The sequence below is a fragment of the Lagopus muta genome, chromosome 8, assembly GCF_023343835.1.
Source record: "Lagopus muta isolate bLagMut1 chromosome 8, bLagMut1 primary, whole genome shotgun sequence".
Taxonomy (NCBI): domain Eukaryota; kingdom Metazoa; phylum Chordata; class Aves; order Galliformes; family Phasianidae; genus Lagopus; species Lagopus muta.
The window spans coordinates 21,064,431-21,078,457 of NC_064440.1; the positions used below are offsets into that span (position 1 = coordinate 21,064,431).

The 14,027-nt window shown below is 44.8% G+C and overlaps 1 long non-coding RNA gene across 2 annotated transcripts in view; it reads right to left on the bottom strand.

Annotated features, from left to right (window-relative positions):
- The window catches only part of LOC125696883 (uncharacterized), a 403,601-nt gene that overhangs the window by 255,843 nt on the left and 133,731 nt on the right, over positions 1–14,027 (bottom strand). For both annotated transcript variants that reach the window (XR_007378594.1, XR_007378593.1), the window contains exon 3: positions 342–394. This is a non-coding gene — a long non-coding RNA (uncharacterized LOC125696883). The remainder of the gene's footprint in view (positions 1–341; positions 395–14,027) is intronic.

A 14,027-nucleotide genomic window follows, 5' to 3' on the forward strand; every position in this document is an offset into this window, starting at 1 on the left:
AGTATGCTGTCTTTCAGTGTGGCACATTATCATCCCAAATTTTGCAACTGGCCATTTAGCTACCACCCCTGTTAGTAGGTAATAGTCTGGGTCACAGCATTACAGTGCAAATGATGTTCAGAAGAAAGGGGAAAAATATGTAACATTCTCATTCCAAATATGCATAGCAAGTGCTTTAAACTTCCTTACATTTCTGCTGTGATCAGTGTTCAGCTGTCACTTGAATTGTTAACAGTGCTTATAAAAATAAGCGTTAATTTTGGTAATGTCTCTGCTTATGGTGTGCAAGATGTATTCAAAACTGGTCCAAAATTAAAAAAAGAAAAAAAGGAGCTGCTTACCTTGGGCTGCATGTATATGTCCCAGTACCTCAGGTTTTAACAATGCTGAAATCCTGAAAAGTTAAAAAATAAAAATTTAAATATGGCTTGCATTTAAAATATGTCTCAGAGCTAAGTGTCATCTTCCCAACCCAAGGTGAATTTTGTTTGGTTTGATGTCATACAACAAAGTACACATACTACAAAGCAGACAGATAAATTTTCACATATAGACAAGTCTAGTAACCCAAGAATACTGGAGTATTTGCTACACTATTGTATGCTGGGCAGAAATTGCTTAAGCAGAAGTAACCTGTGGATGCAATACGTTTTGTATCATCTGCTCACACACTGGTCAGTGGAGATGCAGCCTCCTTTCCATCTAACTTATTTCCTACTACAGGAAGCCAAAGCATCATTCTTCACTTCAAGATGTCTTGGGTAGTTGTTTATTCAAGTGAAGCAGCACTTTAACTATTATAATTCACTTTCAGAGAATTTCCTTTGAACAGAAGAACTAATATCCGTTGAATGCTAAGCTTTATGTCTCACAAACAAATCCTGCTGTACTGCAGAAATTCAAGAAACAAATCTGCATGGGATAGCTATCCAGAAAATGCTGAGCCATAACCTCTGATTGTCCAGCCCTGCTCATTTTGTTAGCAGTGTGTAATGACATTTATACCTGTGCTGTAGCATTCTCACATTTATTTCATCATTATCTAGAGCCAAATGGTGATGGTGAAGCAGCAGAACCAAAGCTCAGTGTTCTGGCCCACCTATTAGAGAAAGAATTATACTGCAGCACAGGTCACACGTTAAGAAAGATCATTTCAGAAAAAAGGTCCCCCTTTACTGCTGTGTTTTTCTCTTCAGTTCCAGTGTATCCATTGTTTATCAAAACAGTGGCTCCATATTTTAGCAATCTCCATGAAATATACATTACTTTATGGGACATCTGGTAGTTATTGAGTTCTACTACTCAGCTCCCTAGTAGCTCTGACTTCCAGACAGCAGCTCTGATAACATATTTCCTTCTCTGTGCCCTATTACCCTCACACATCTCACACCTATCTGATAACATTATTCTCCCTGGAGGAATGCCTCTCAGCAAACTATTCTGCTAGATATGCTTTCTCTCATAACTTCTCTAAACTTGTTACTAACTAAGTTCATGCCTAATCATCCAACCTCCTGTTTAAAAGCAATTGCTACTCCTCAGCAACACTCCATCACACCATACCTCAGCAGTAACTCCAAGGGGGAAAATATAGGCTTTCCTTATTGCTGGTAGCATAGTTTGAATGTACATGTGTGCTTGGAAAGTCTGATCAGCTATTGGAGCAATCAAAGAGCATGGAAGATTGCTCAACTATTACCCAAGAGTTTATACTCAAGTTGCTAAATGATTGCAGTAAGAGTAACAAGTTACTAGTAAGATTCCTTTAGCAAACGCTGGCTGGAAGATACCTGGTGCTCTTCTGGCTAGAAGTCACTGGTTTTAGAAGCGTATTTTGAATGTTATGAAAGATTATTGAGGAGGTGAGAATTGTTGGGTTTTGTGCTTATACCTAAAGCAGGACTTTTAAGGGAAGTTTTAGAACAGTGTAATCCTGAACACCTTCCGGGTGAAGTGTTAAAGTGCCCATGACTGAACAGCAATCGGAAATCCATGCAAAATTCAAATTCTACTATAAATCCAGAAGCAGAAACAGCTCGTTTCAGTTGATCAAGAACCTGTAGTTAAGTAACATATAAAGCCAGCTAGCTTTTTCTGCAGTTCTCCTACTTTTCCAAGTTACTAAATTTCAACACTTCTGTTGGAAACACCTTAGAAAATAACTGCTAGCTTCTTGGAACCTCTAACTCTCAAGTCATAAAAGTAGTAGCAAATGTTGGACAGGGCTGTTAAAACTTCTTTCATACTCCTATAAAACCCCTAGGTTCAATTGGAAGAGCCATGTCTTTGATCTTTTAACATGGTGTGGTTCTGGAACTTCATAATCCTGACAGGTTTGTCAGAAGTAACAAAGTCAAAAGCCACACTCCAGCTGCTGGGGAGTGAACAGCTACACAACAAAAGATATGCTGTTTGTCAGTACATAAGTACTAGAAATACTGTTTTAAGCAAGGAAGCCATATACTCTGACTTCAGTTATCTAAAAGGCTTCAGTCACCCACACCGAAAAGAAAAAGATGTGCATTTGCAGAGTACTTGTGAGATATCTGCAAATATCAACTTTATTTTCCTGAGGCTCACTATCAGGCCTATTCTGCCAATAAAAAATATCTTCAGTCTTTTAGAACTGCTTTAAAACTGTTCGTACATGCATACTGTTGATGAGAGGTATGATTAAGGGTTGAATGTAAAGTTACACTTGCAATTATTTTTATCAAGTTCTTTCTTCAGTGAATGGCAGGTTAAATCAAGCATTTAGTAAAATAATTCAAGTCACAGACAAATCTGTGGGCTCCAAACAATGAAAATGAAGCTCCCATTTCCCTGTCCTGGGCCTCAACTCCAGGAATCTTTGATCTGTACTCGACAGTCTTTTTTTTCTTTCTTTTTTTTTTCCAAAGCTTGAAGGACAAGAATATTTATTTTCTGCTACAGAAGCACGTTCACTCTTTCCCAAATGGTATGTTTGAAATTCCTCAGTTAACATTCTTTCACTAGATAATGGGCCATTAACATCATTCGCCTATGTGATGAAGATGATATTGCCATTTGCAATTTGAGTAAAGGAACAAAATTGATCGCCGAGGTTCGCTGCTTCGCATCTGTCCCGGTCAAAACCGCAGCGACCGACGGCGAGGTACAGGAGGGTTTCTGTGGGTTCCCTCATCCAGGGAGCCCCGAGATAACGGAGCAGCCCAGCAGCTTTCACGAGAGCGGCTGACGTGCCGTTGGCGTTGCCTGGGCAACGGCTCTGCATCCACAGCCCCCTGCCTAGAAAATGCCTCCGGGAGGGCAACGGCGCGTCGCCGCCCAGCAGGACGGAGCGGAGGAGTCAGGGTGCTCATCATCATGTGGGCTGCTCAAACGTGCACAAACCGTAAGCCGTCCGTTGACGGGACTGCACAGTGAGGAGGGCTGTCATCGCTGTGAAGAGAGTGATAAGGTGGGGGCACCCGTTAACGGGCTGGTAACGGGGGAGGGCGGTGGCAGCATTACCGGCAGCAGGGCAGGGCTGATCAGTCACACCCCATTAAGGCTACCCGAATAGTGCTGGTGAGTCTGCTGGTTTGCCATGGCTGTGCCCCGGCGGAAAGCTACTGCCAGGAAAAACGTGGAGACCCAGAGGTCCCATGTTCACATAAAAGGAAAACTGCGGCCAAGAAGAATGTGGAGACCCAGAGGTCCCGAAGGAAGATGCTAGTGTGCAGGTCTCTGGCTTAGTGAGTACCAGAGCCTGGCCTTTGCAGTGCTAGGTGAGGGAGATGGCACTTGTGTAAGATGCAACCAGCTAAATGACTTACTCAGCCTTGTGGTTGACCTGAAGGAGGAGATGGAAAGGCTGAGGAGCATAAAGGAATGTGACAGGGAGATTGGTGCCAAACCCTGTGGAGCCAGCTGAGGCTCCACATGGAGCACGTCACCCCCTGCTGCCTTACAAACAGGTGACAGAAGGGAACCAGCAGGCTGACAGTGTTACCCCATGTCCTCTAATCCCCCTATCAACAATGGTGAAGAACTGGGAGGTGTGGGGCAGTGGCAAAAGACTCCTGCTCAGAGATGCAGGTGCATCCTCCCAGAGTTTCCCGTGCCTCCCCAGCTGCCCCTGCTGAACAGGTATAGTGCTCTGCAGGGACAACTGGACAATGCCAGTGATGGTGGTTCTCTCCAGTTGGTGGTGTTACCAAAGTCTAACCAGACCTCACTCAGCATTAAAACCTCATCGGCAAAGAAAAAACAATGGGTCATTGTCATTGGTGACTCTCTGCTAAAGGGAGCAGAAGGGCTAATGTGTAGACCAGACCGTCTATACAGGGAAGTCTGTTGCCTTCTTGGAGCCCGGGTTAGAGACATAACAAAGAAACTTCCTTCCCTAGTTCCACCCTCAAATTACTACCCCCTATTATTGTTTCAGTTAGGCAGCAATGAAATAGGAAGAACTTCCCTAAAAGCTATGAAAAAGGACTTCAGAGCCTTGGGGCAACAGGGAAAGAGTGTGGGAGCACAAGTTGTGTTCTCCTCTATCCCTCCAGGTACAGGGAATGATGAGGGACTAAATATGATGGGCCAACAGATTAATACCTAGCTCTGAGCCTGTGTGCCTGGCAGGGGTTTGGATTTTTTGACCTCTGCTCTGTTTGCACAAGACCAGGCCTGCTGACAATCGATAGGAGTAGCTTCTCCCACCAGTGGAAAGGGGTCTTAAGATGGGAGTTGGGAAGGTTCATTGATAGAGCTTTAAGTATGAAGGGGGTTGGGGGTGTAACTGGGGGTCACTAGAATGGAGGCTCTGTGTAAAGTCCCAGTGCATGTAGGAGAGGAATGTGCTAGTAAGATCCCACAGCCTTGTGTCTTGGGGAAGGAGGAGGATGACTCACCCTTTTGTAGGAAGAACATGAGAGTTGCTGCAGGTTGGTTGGCTATGGAAACACTTGAGTACAGTCATGAGGGTATTAAGACTTCTGCCATTCAAAAGGAGGCACAGCTCACATGCTTTTACATTAATGCATGCAGCATGGGTAATAAACAGGAGGAGCTGGAGGCCACTTTGAGGTCGGAAAGCTATGATATAGTCACCATCACGGAAATACGGTGAAATGAGTTGCACAGCTGGAGCACTGTGATGGATGGATGGTTCAAAAGAGATAGGCAAGGCAGGAAAGGTGGTGGTGTAGCCCTCGATGTTAAGAAAGAATATAAATGTATGGAAATGAATGACGGTGAAGATAGGGTTGACTGCTTATAGGTCAGAATAAAAGCAAAGGTCAATACAACTGATACTATCGTGGGAGTCTGCTATAGGCCATGAAGAGATGGATAAGACACTTTATAGACAGTTGGGTAAGCTCTCCAAGGTCTCTCCCCCTTGTTCTTGTGGAGGACTTCAACTTCCCAGACATCTGCTGGATTTATAAGACAGCAGGTAGGGAGCAGTCCCAGAGGTTCCTAGAGTGTGTGGGAAATAACTTCCTGACACAGCCGGTGAAGGAGCCAACAAGGGGAAGCAAAATCCCGGACCTGCTGTTTGTTAACAGAGAAGGTCTTGTGGGGGATGTAAAGGTTGGAGGCCATCTGGGGCACAGTGATCCTGAGATGCTAGATTTCTTGATTATTTTTGAACCACAGAGGGGAGTCAGCAGAACTGCTACCTTGGACTTCCAGAGGCAGATTTAAGTTCTTTAAGACCATGGTTGAGAAGGTTCCTTGGGAGGTAGCTTTGGAGATCGTGGGAACCAAGAAAGGCTGAGAACACTTTATGGAAGCAATTTTAAAGGTGGAGAAGCTGGCCATCCCCAGGTCATGGAAGATGAGCCAATGGGCAAGGAGGTTGGACTGGCTGAAGAGAAACCTTTGGCTGGAACTCAAGATTGTGGTTGGACTTCATGATCTTTAGGGTCTTTTCCAACCTGAGTGATTCTATATGGGAGTCTACATATTGTTTTAAGTATCTATCAGCTCACAGTGGCTTGTCACAGCAAGAAGAATGGACAGACACTCAAAAAAATGGTTGTTTAACAGGGAGAAATACAGTAAAATTGTTTATGGGGCACTGTGTTCTTACAGGCAAAGTAAATGTCACTGAGAAGTCTGTTTGTAATTTGAAAACTTCATGTTGGATTCTTTAGCACTGTTCAAAAATCAATTTTGTATGGAATTTATGTGAGTGCTCCATTATTAATGAAGCAGCAGTAGGTACCATGGCTGCACTCTCAGAACAGCAGAACCTGAGAAGTAAGTGGATGCTGCCACACAAAATGCATTGCTTCAGAGCGCTCGGCTCTGCGTTCTTTACACTGTGACTCTGCCTGGGACCATGTCCTTATTCCACTTGTAATCAAAAGAATGTCAAAGGCTGGGGTGGTGGTGAGTTATTGGTGTATCTCCTCAGGCCTTCACCTGGCTCAAGGTAATTTCACCTGCATGGGCACTGAGTTCATTCAAAAGTTTGTACAATTAAATTCAAATTGAATTTTTTGTACAAATCAATCAGAAATATGTTCAAGAATATTTTCTTAAAAAAAGAAAGAACTATTTTCTTCTGCTAATACAATGCAAAGCCTGCCGCTTTCTAACTGAACAAGTTACTTTTGTATCTAATGCATTCTGGCTGCAGCATCTTTCTGTAAGATTTACATACATGTCATTGCTTGGATTTCATGAGTAACAAACAGAACTGTGACTTCTTCATCCTAGTAACGTAATGTAATCCACATTTTGAATTACAATTTTGAATTTGTATTACAATTCCCACTATGCATCGGATCTTCAATGTCTCCTGATGTGCTGAGATTACCATAGATCTTAGTCTAATGTAGGACATGCTGAAGTATGTGTTTGACCTCAAGTACTCCAAGGTACTTATATAAAACTGGAATGAGACTTGGAATGAGGCTTTCTATGCAAATGTACAGGTGAAACACACAGGTAGATACAAAACATTAAAGACTAAAGTGCTTTAGGAAAGTTAGCAGACAAATATTTAGGAGAGACGTTTTTGCTCTCAGAAAAACAACACTGTTCACTCGCCTGAGGTTTTAAGTGATCTGAGTTGCTTTGACCTTTTAAAAACCCTCTTTCTTGCATTCAATAAATTTATCTCTGTAAAAGGAAATAACATTTCCATATTGACCCTGATGTTTACAAATTGATAATGACAATTTTCTATTAAACTGAATCCACATGCTGAAAACTCATAGCCCAACACTATTACGTAATGTATTAAATAATAGAAGACTGCGTACCTAACGAGCTAACAGACAAAATCTGAATAGTGCCTAATGCAACAAAATTCACTGTTCGGAATTTATGAGACTCATCATCATTTAATTAACAATATAAATATTCAAAAATTTCTAATCAAATGTTATAATTGTAATAAGATAGTCTGCTATATGAATTATGGAGTATTAATTCACACCCAGTTGTGTTGAAACTGGGCATGAATGAATAGATCATAATTCATAACCTGTCACATCCTAGTGCTGAAAAATAAGAATGTAGAAAAAATAAAACAGAATGATGTCTTGCAGAGACAAATTAAAATCTCAAAAAAACTCAAAAATCTTAAAAAACATTATTGACATAATTTATTGTTCTGATTTTTTTCAATAACAAACTTCCCTCTACTAAATGAGGCTCGATCTTTTAGTCCTTACACATGGAAAATGTCAGCTTCAGCAGACAGTGATGTGATGGTGCTGACTTCAGGGATCTTGCCAGAAACACTTGTAGAGATGCTCAGATCTGCAGCAGCCAAGAATTCGGCTGATTAACTTAAGGAGCAATTTCTCTAGTAAAAGGACACCAAAATGACAGCTCTCATCGAGTAATTAGGCTGCGTGGCATGTTTTCATAAATTTAAATCATAAACTGATTTGTCAAAACTACACTTTGATGAGAGTCTTACTTGAACCAGGCTGATACTTATCACAGAATCACAGAATTGTAGGGGTTGGAAGGGACCTCTAGAGATCATCGAGACCGACCCCCCCTGCCAAAGCAGGTTCCCTACAGCAGGTCGCACAGGTAGGCATCCAGGCGAGACTTGAACATCTCCACAGAAGGAGACTCCACCACCTCCCTGGGCAGCCTGTTCCAGTGCTCCGTCACCTCACTGTAAAGATGCTGCAGCTTATGTCTGTTTACCCTTGCCCTGTCTCCATGCACCACTGAAAAGAGACTGGGCTCACCGCTATGGCCCCCACACCTCAGATATTTATTTACCTGGATTAGATCTCCTCTCAGTAGTCTTTTCTCAAGGCTAAATAGACCCAGTTCACTTAACCTTCCTTCATAGGGGAGATGATCCAGGCCCTCCACCATCTTTGTGGCCCTCCGCAAAAAAAAGAAAAAGAACAGAAACCTCAAAAGATCTTTATATTTTCTAACTCAAAAATGTTGATTTTTTATTTCAAGCTGATGTTAATTTTTAATTTGTGAACACTTTTAAATGTGTGTATACATTCAATAAAATACTTTCATTTGTTCTGTGAACCAGAATGTCAATTATTGGCTAGCTCTGGAAAGAAAATACAGTGTTTGGTCACTTGTATTTAAAGCACTCAGTATGTGAAATGTTTCCAGAGAATCTAACAGCATGAATTTTCAAGATACTTGAATTTGAATCAGGGTCAGTCTTGAAAATCATCCATCCATGTCTGGAATAGTTAATATTAAGCTCATCTAACTCAAGAGTAAAAATAGTGATCCAGCCCGTTTCACTCAAGTTCCTCTGAAAGGACTTCCTTTGTCCTGTGGGCAAGACACATAGTCGTAATGTAACAGCAATGCAGTAATTAACAGCAATTTGAGCTCTATTCTGGTTCTCACTGAGTGCAACCAGATTACAATCATTGTATCTCTGCTCCATATCTGCCTGTTATAAACTCTCCACAAACAATAAGGGGGACAGAGAATAATTTTTTTGTTGGGCCAAATTCAGTCACGACCCAAAGACTGTGGCAAAACATACCACACACTCGGATTCCCTGAGACATACTTGCTGGAAAGCTCCATACTGCCCTTCCTTTTCAGTGCACATTAGTTTTTTTTACTTCTCAGTGATCTCTACCTCTACTCCGAAATAGTTGTTACTACTAACATTTATAGACAACTATGTGGCTACTATGACTGTAAATCTGCATCCGTCTCACTCCAGGCAAAGTACTTAATGCAAGCTAGAAAACTCAAATATTGGATTACATTAATTCAGTGATAACCCAGTTGTTGCTCAAACTTATGTGAGGTAAAGAAAGAGAGAACAAGAGGACAGGATGCTACTTTTATTTCTCAACACTACCTCTTTTATTATCAGTGAGACTGAACATCAAGGGTGAAATCTTGGCCCTTACAAAATTAGTGGGAATTTTGCCATTGACATCAATAGAGTCAGGATTTAACCCTGAGTGAGCACAGCTCCCATATGTGCTCCCATAATGAATGCTAGGAATTACTGTCTGGTAGCATATGGAGTCCATTTATGCATTATGAATAAGGTTATTATTTAAAATAGAAGATAAATGTTAACTGCTATATTCATGCTTGCCTTTCACATATCAAAAACAAAAGATAGGAATGATATCATCCATTACATACATATATATTTTAATCTGTATTGGGTAAAAATTTAAACCATTGGGAAAGAACAAGGGAAAGGTAACCAGCAATCTATCAAATTCTATGCTGTTTTATAATGACATAAGCCAGGTTGACTGAGTTCTAGATTTTCTACTGCTTGTCAGTTTAAACGGCTCATTAGCATCAATATAACGCCAGTTTTCTGTTTGTGAATTAACATTACTATTTAAAGAAATATATTTGAAGGAATAAGAACGGAGAAAAAGCCAAAAAAGGGAATCTAATCCCTCATGGCTCTGTACTGCCTGACCTTTCCCACCAGAAAAATGATCCTGCCTCTTTGGAAATGTGGCTCAGTGCCACCCCCACTATAGACATGGTTTCAAACTGCCTTGGAGTTCTGCCACAGGGAACCTCTGGCTTATTATACAGGACAGATGCCAGACAAACTGGCTGACATGTGGTTGGTTTTTATAGACTTCCAATTTGAAAGTTATGCTATACAAATGTGATTAGATCTGACTGGAATGTTATTTGTTATTTTTTTTTATTGAAGTTTAATTGTTTCCTTATTCTACTGTCATCTCCCCATTTGACTAACACTTGTGCATCACTGGTAAGATGCAATCGTCAGCCCAGATTTGTCTTCATATAGCACTGCTCTGTGGATCATTTTTGTTCCTCAAAGAAATAGAGAGCTCTGGACCATCTCCAAAAGCTCCACTTCTTTCCTGAGCTGCACGCCCAAGATCGACATGCAGTACTCCAGACGGGGCCTGAAAAAGTCAGAGTAGTGAGGGACAAACAGCAGCCTCTCCCTGCTATGCTCTAGCCTCTCTTTGCCATATGTCTAGCCTAAGGTGGAGATGTGAGAAAGGATATGGGTAGAGATGTTCAAGCAGAGAGAGCCAAAGTGCCGTAAGGAAAAAATAAGTAAAGAACAGATTCGACTGTTTCTTCATTCAATAGCTCTTTTCAAATGGATGGTGGAACGCAGTACCCCAAACACAAAGAGGGACCACATATAGCAACCATGACAGTGATGTCAGATAGGGCGGAAAAAGGCGGTTGCCAAGCAACAAAAAAGGCATCACAGAAACGAGGAATGCTGTAGTGCTACCCAGAGATCACTAGCAGAAAAGTAAACTAGTGAGCAAGTCTGCGTTGGAGATGACATGGGAGGACAGCAGGACATGCAGCTACTTCCATCTTTCTTTCCATCCTTTTACCTTCAATGAAGACATACAGATTCAGAAGAAAGCCAGAGACAGAGAGAAACCTGGCTGGCTGACGAGCAACCCAGTGAGCAGGGCCATGCAGGGGAGGGCAGGGGACAGCAGCAAAGGTTGCAGATGCTTCTTTGTTGCTTCTCCTCTACCTTACAGATAAACAACATGGAAATGCCAGAACCAGACCCACAAGACTATTCCTGAGCCATGAAAGAGAGGGCCACGCTCTTCAAAAAAGATAAGTCAGACTCAGACAACTCCTCCTCTGAGTCCTACACGACTCTGGTAGCCCCCTAGCTTGCCCCAGCACCTCCCCAGCTCTTCTACCTGATTTCACGTAACGTGGTCACACACCAGGTGCTGGCACCAGACCTTCTCACTGCAGGGGCCACAGCAGCTGGGCTTGGGGACACTGGCAGCCAGAAACAGAGAGAAACCTGGCTGGCTGACGAGCAACCCAGTGAGCAGGGCCATGCAGGGGAGGGCAGGGGACAGCAGCAAAGGTTGCGGATGCTTCTTTGTTGCTTCTCCTCTGCCTTACAGATAAACAACATGGAAATGCCAGAACCAGAACCACAAGACTGTTCCTGAGCCATGAAAGAGAGGACCACGCTCTTCAAAAAAGATAAGTCAAAGTAGAGAACATCTCCTTTGAGTACTACAGGACTCTGGTAGCCCCCTAGCTTGCCCCAGCACCTCCCCAGCTTTTCTACCTGATTTCACGTAACGTGGCCACACACCAGGTGCTGGCACCAGACCTTCTCACTGCAGGGGCCACAGCAGCTGGGCTTGGGGACACTGGCAGCCCCAGACAGAGAGAAACCTGGCTACCTGACGAGCAACCCAGTGAGCAGGGCCATGCAGGGGAGGGCAGGGGACAGCAGCAAAGGTTGCGGATGCTTCTTTGTTGCTTCTCCTCTGCCTTACAGATAAACAACACGGAAATGCCAGAACCAGACCCAGAAGACTGTTCCTGAGCCATGAAAGAGAGGGCCACGCTCTTCAAAAAAGATAAGTCAGACTCAGACAACTCCTCCTCTGAGTCCTACACGACTCTGGTAGCCCCCTAGCTTGCCCCAGCACCTCCCCAGCTTTTCTACCTGATTTCACGTAACGTGGCCACACACCAGGTGCTGGCACCAGACCTTCTCACTGCAGGGGCCACAGCAGCTGGGCTTGGGGACACTGGCAGCCCCAGACAGAGAGAAACCTGGCTGGCTGACGAGCAACCCAGTGAGCAGGGCCATGCAGGGGAGGGCAGGGGACAGCAGCAAAGGTTGCGGATGCTTCTTTGTTGCTTCTCCTCTGCCTTACAGATAAACATCCAGGAAATGCCAGAACCAGACCCAGAAGGCTGTTCCTGAGCCATGAAAGAGAGGGCCACGCTCTTCAAAAAAGATTAGTCAGACGAGAGAACATCTCCTTTGAGTCCTACAGGACTCTGGTAGCCCCCTAGCTTGCCCCAGCACCTCCCCAGCTTTTCTACCTGATTTCACGTAACGTGGCCACACACCAGGTGCTGGCACCAGACCTTCTCACTGCAGGGGCCACAGCAGCTGGGCTTGGGGACACTGGCAGGCCAGACAGAGAGAAACCTGGCTGGCTGACGAGCAACCCAGTGAGCAGGGCCATGCAGGGGAGGGCAGGGGGCAGCCAAGAAAGGTTGCGGATGCTTCTTTGTTGCTTCTCCTCTACCTTACAGATAAACAACATGGAAATGCCAGAACCAGACCCACAAGACTATTCCTGAGCCATGAAAGAGAGGGCCACGCTCTTCAAAAAAGATAAGTCAGACTCAGACAACTCCTCCTCTGAGTCCTACACGACTCTGGTAGCCCCCTAGCTTGCCCCAGCACCTCCCCAGCTTTCCTACCTGATTTCACGTAACGTGGCCACACACCAGGTGCTGGCACCAGACCTTCTCACTGCAGGGGCCACAGCAGCTGGGCTTGGGGACACTGGCAGCCCCAGACAGAGAGAAACCTGGCTGGCTGACGAGCAACCCAGTGAGCAGGGCCATGCAGGGGAGGGCAGGGGACAGCAGCAAAGGTTGCGGATGCTTCTTTGTTGCTTCTCCTCTGCCTTACAGATAAACAACACGGAAATGCCAGAACCAGACCCAGAAGACTGTTCCTGAGCCATGAAAGAGAGGGCCACGCTCTTCAAAAAAGATAAGTCAGACTCAGACAACTCCTCCTCTGAGTCCTACACGACTCTGGTAGCCCCCTAGCTTGCCCCAGCACCTCCCCAGCTTTTCTACCTGATTTCACGTAACGTGGCCACACACCAGGTGCTGGCACCAGACCTTCTCACTGCAGGGGCCACAGCAGCTGGGCTTGGGGACACTGGCAGCCAGAAACAGAGAGAAACCTGGCTGGCTGACGAGCAACCCAGTGAGCAGGGCCATGCAGGGGAGGGCAGGGGACAGCAGCAAAGGTTGCGGATGCTTCTTTGTTGCTTCTCCTCTGCCTTACAGATAAACAACACGGAAATGCCAGAACCAGACCCACAAGACTATTCCTGAGCCATGAAAGAGAGGGCCACGCTCTTCAAAAAAGATAAGTCAGACTCAGACAACTCCTCCTCTGAGTCCTACACGACTCTGGTAGCCCCCTAGCTTGCCCCAGCACCTCCCCAGCTTTTCTACCTGATTTCACGTAACGTGGCCACACACCAGGTGCTGGCACCAGACCTTCTCACTGCAGGGGCCACAGCAGCTGGGCTTGGGGACACTGGCAGCCAGAAACAGAGAGAAACCTGGCTGGCTGACGAGCAACCCAGTGAGCAGGGCCATGCAGGGGAGGGCAGGGGACAGCAGCAAAGGTTGCGGATGCTTCTTTGTTGCTTCTCCTCTGCCTTACAGGTAACATGGAAATGCCAGAACCAGACCCAGAAGACTATTCCTGAGCCATGAAAGAGAGGACCACGCTCTTCAAAAAAGATAAGTCAAAGTAGAGAACTTCTCCTTTGAGACCTAGAGGACTCTGGTAGCTCCTTAGCTTGCCCCAGCACCTCCCTAGCTTTTCTACCAGATTTCACGTAACGTGGCCACACACCAGGTGCTGGCACCAGACCTTCTCACTGCAGGGGCCACAGCAGCTGGGCTTGGGGACACTGGCAGCCAGAAACAGAGAGAAACCTGGCTACCTGACGAGCAACCCAGTGAGCAGGGCCATGCAGGGGAGGGCAGGGGACAGCAGCAAAGGTTGCGGATGCTTCTTTGTT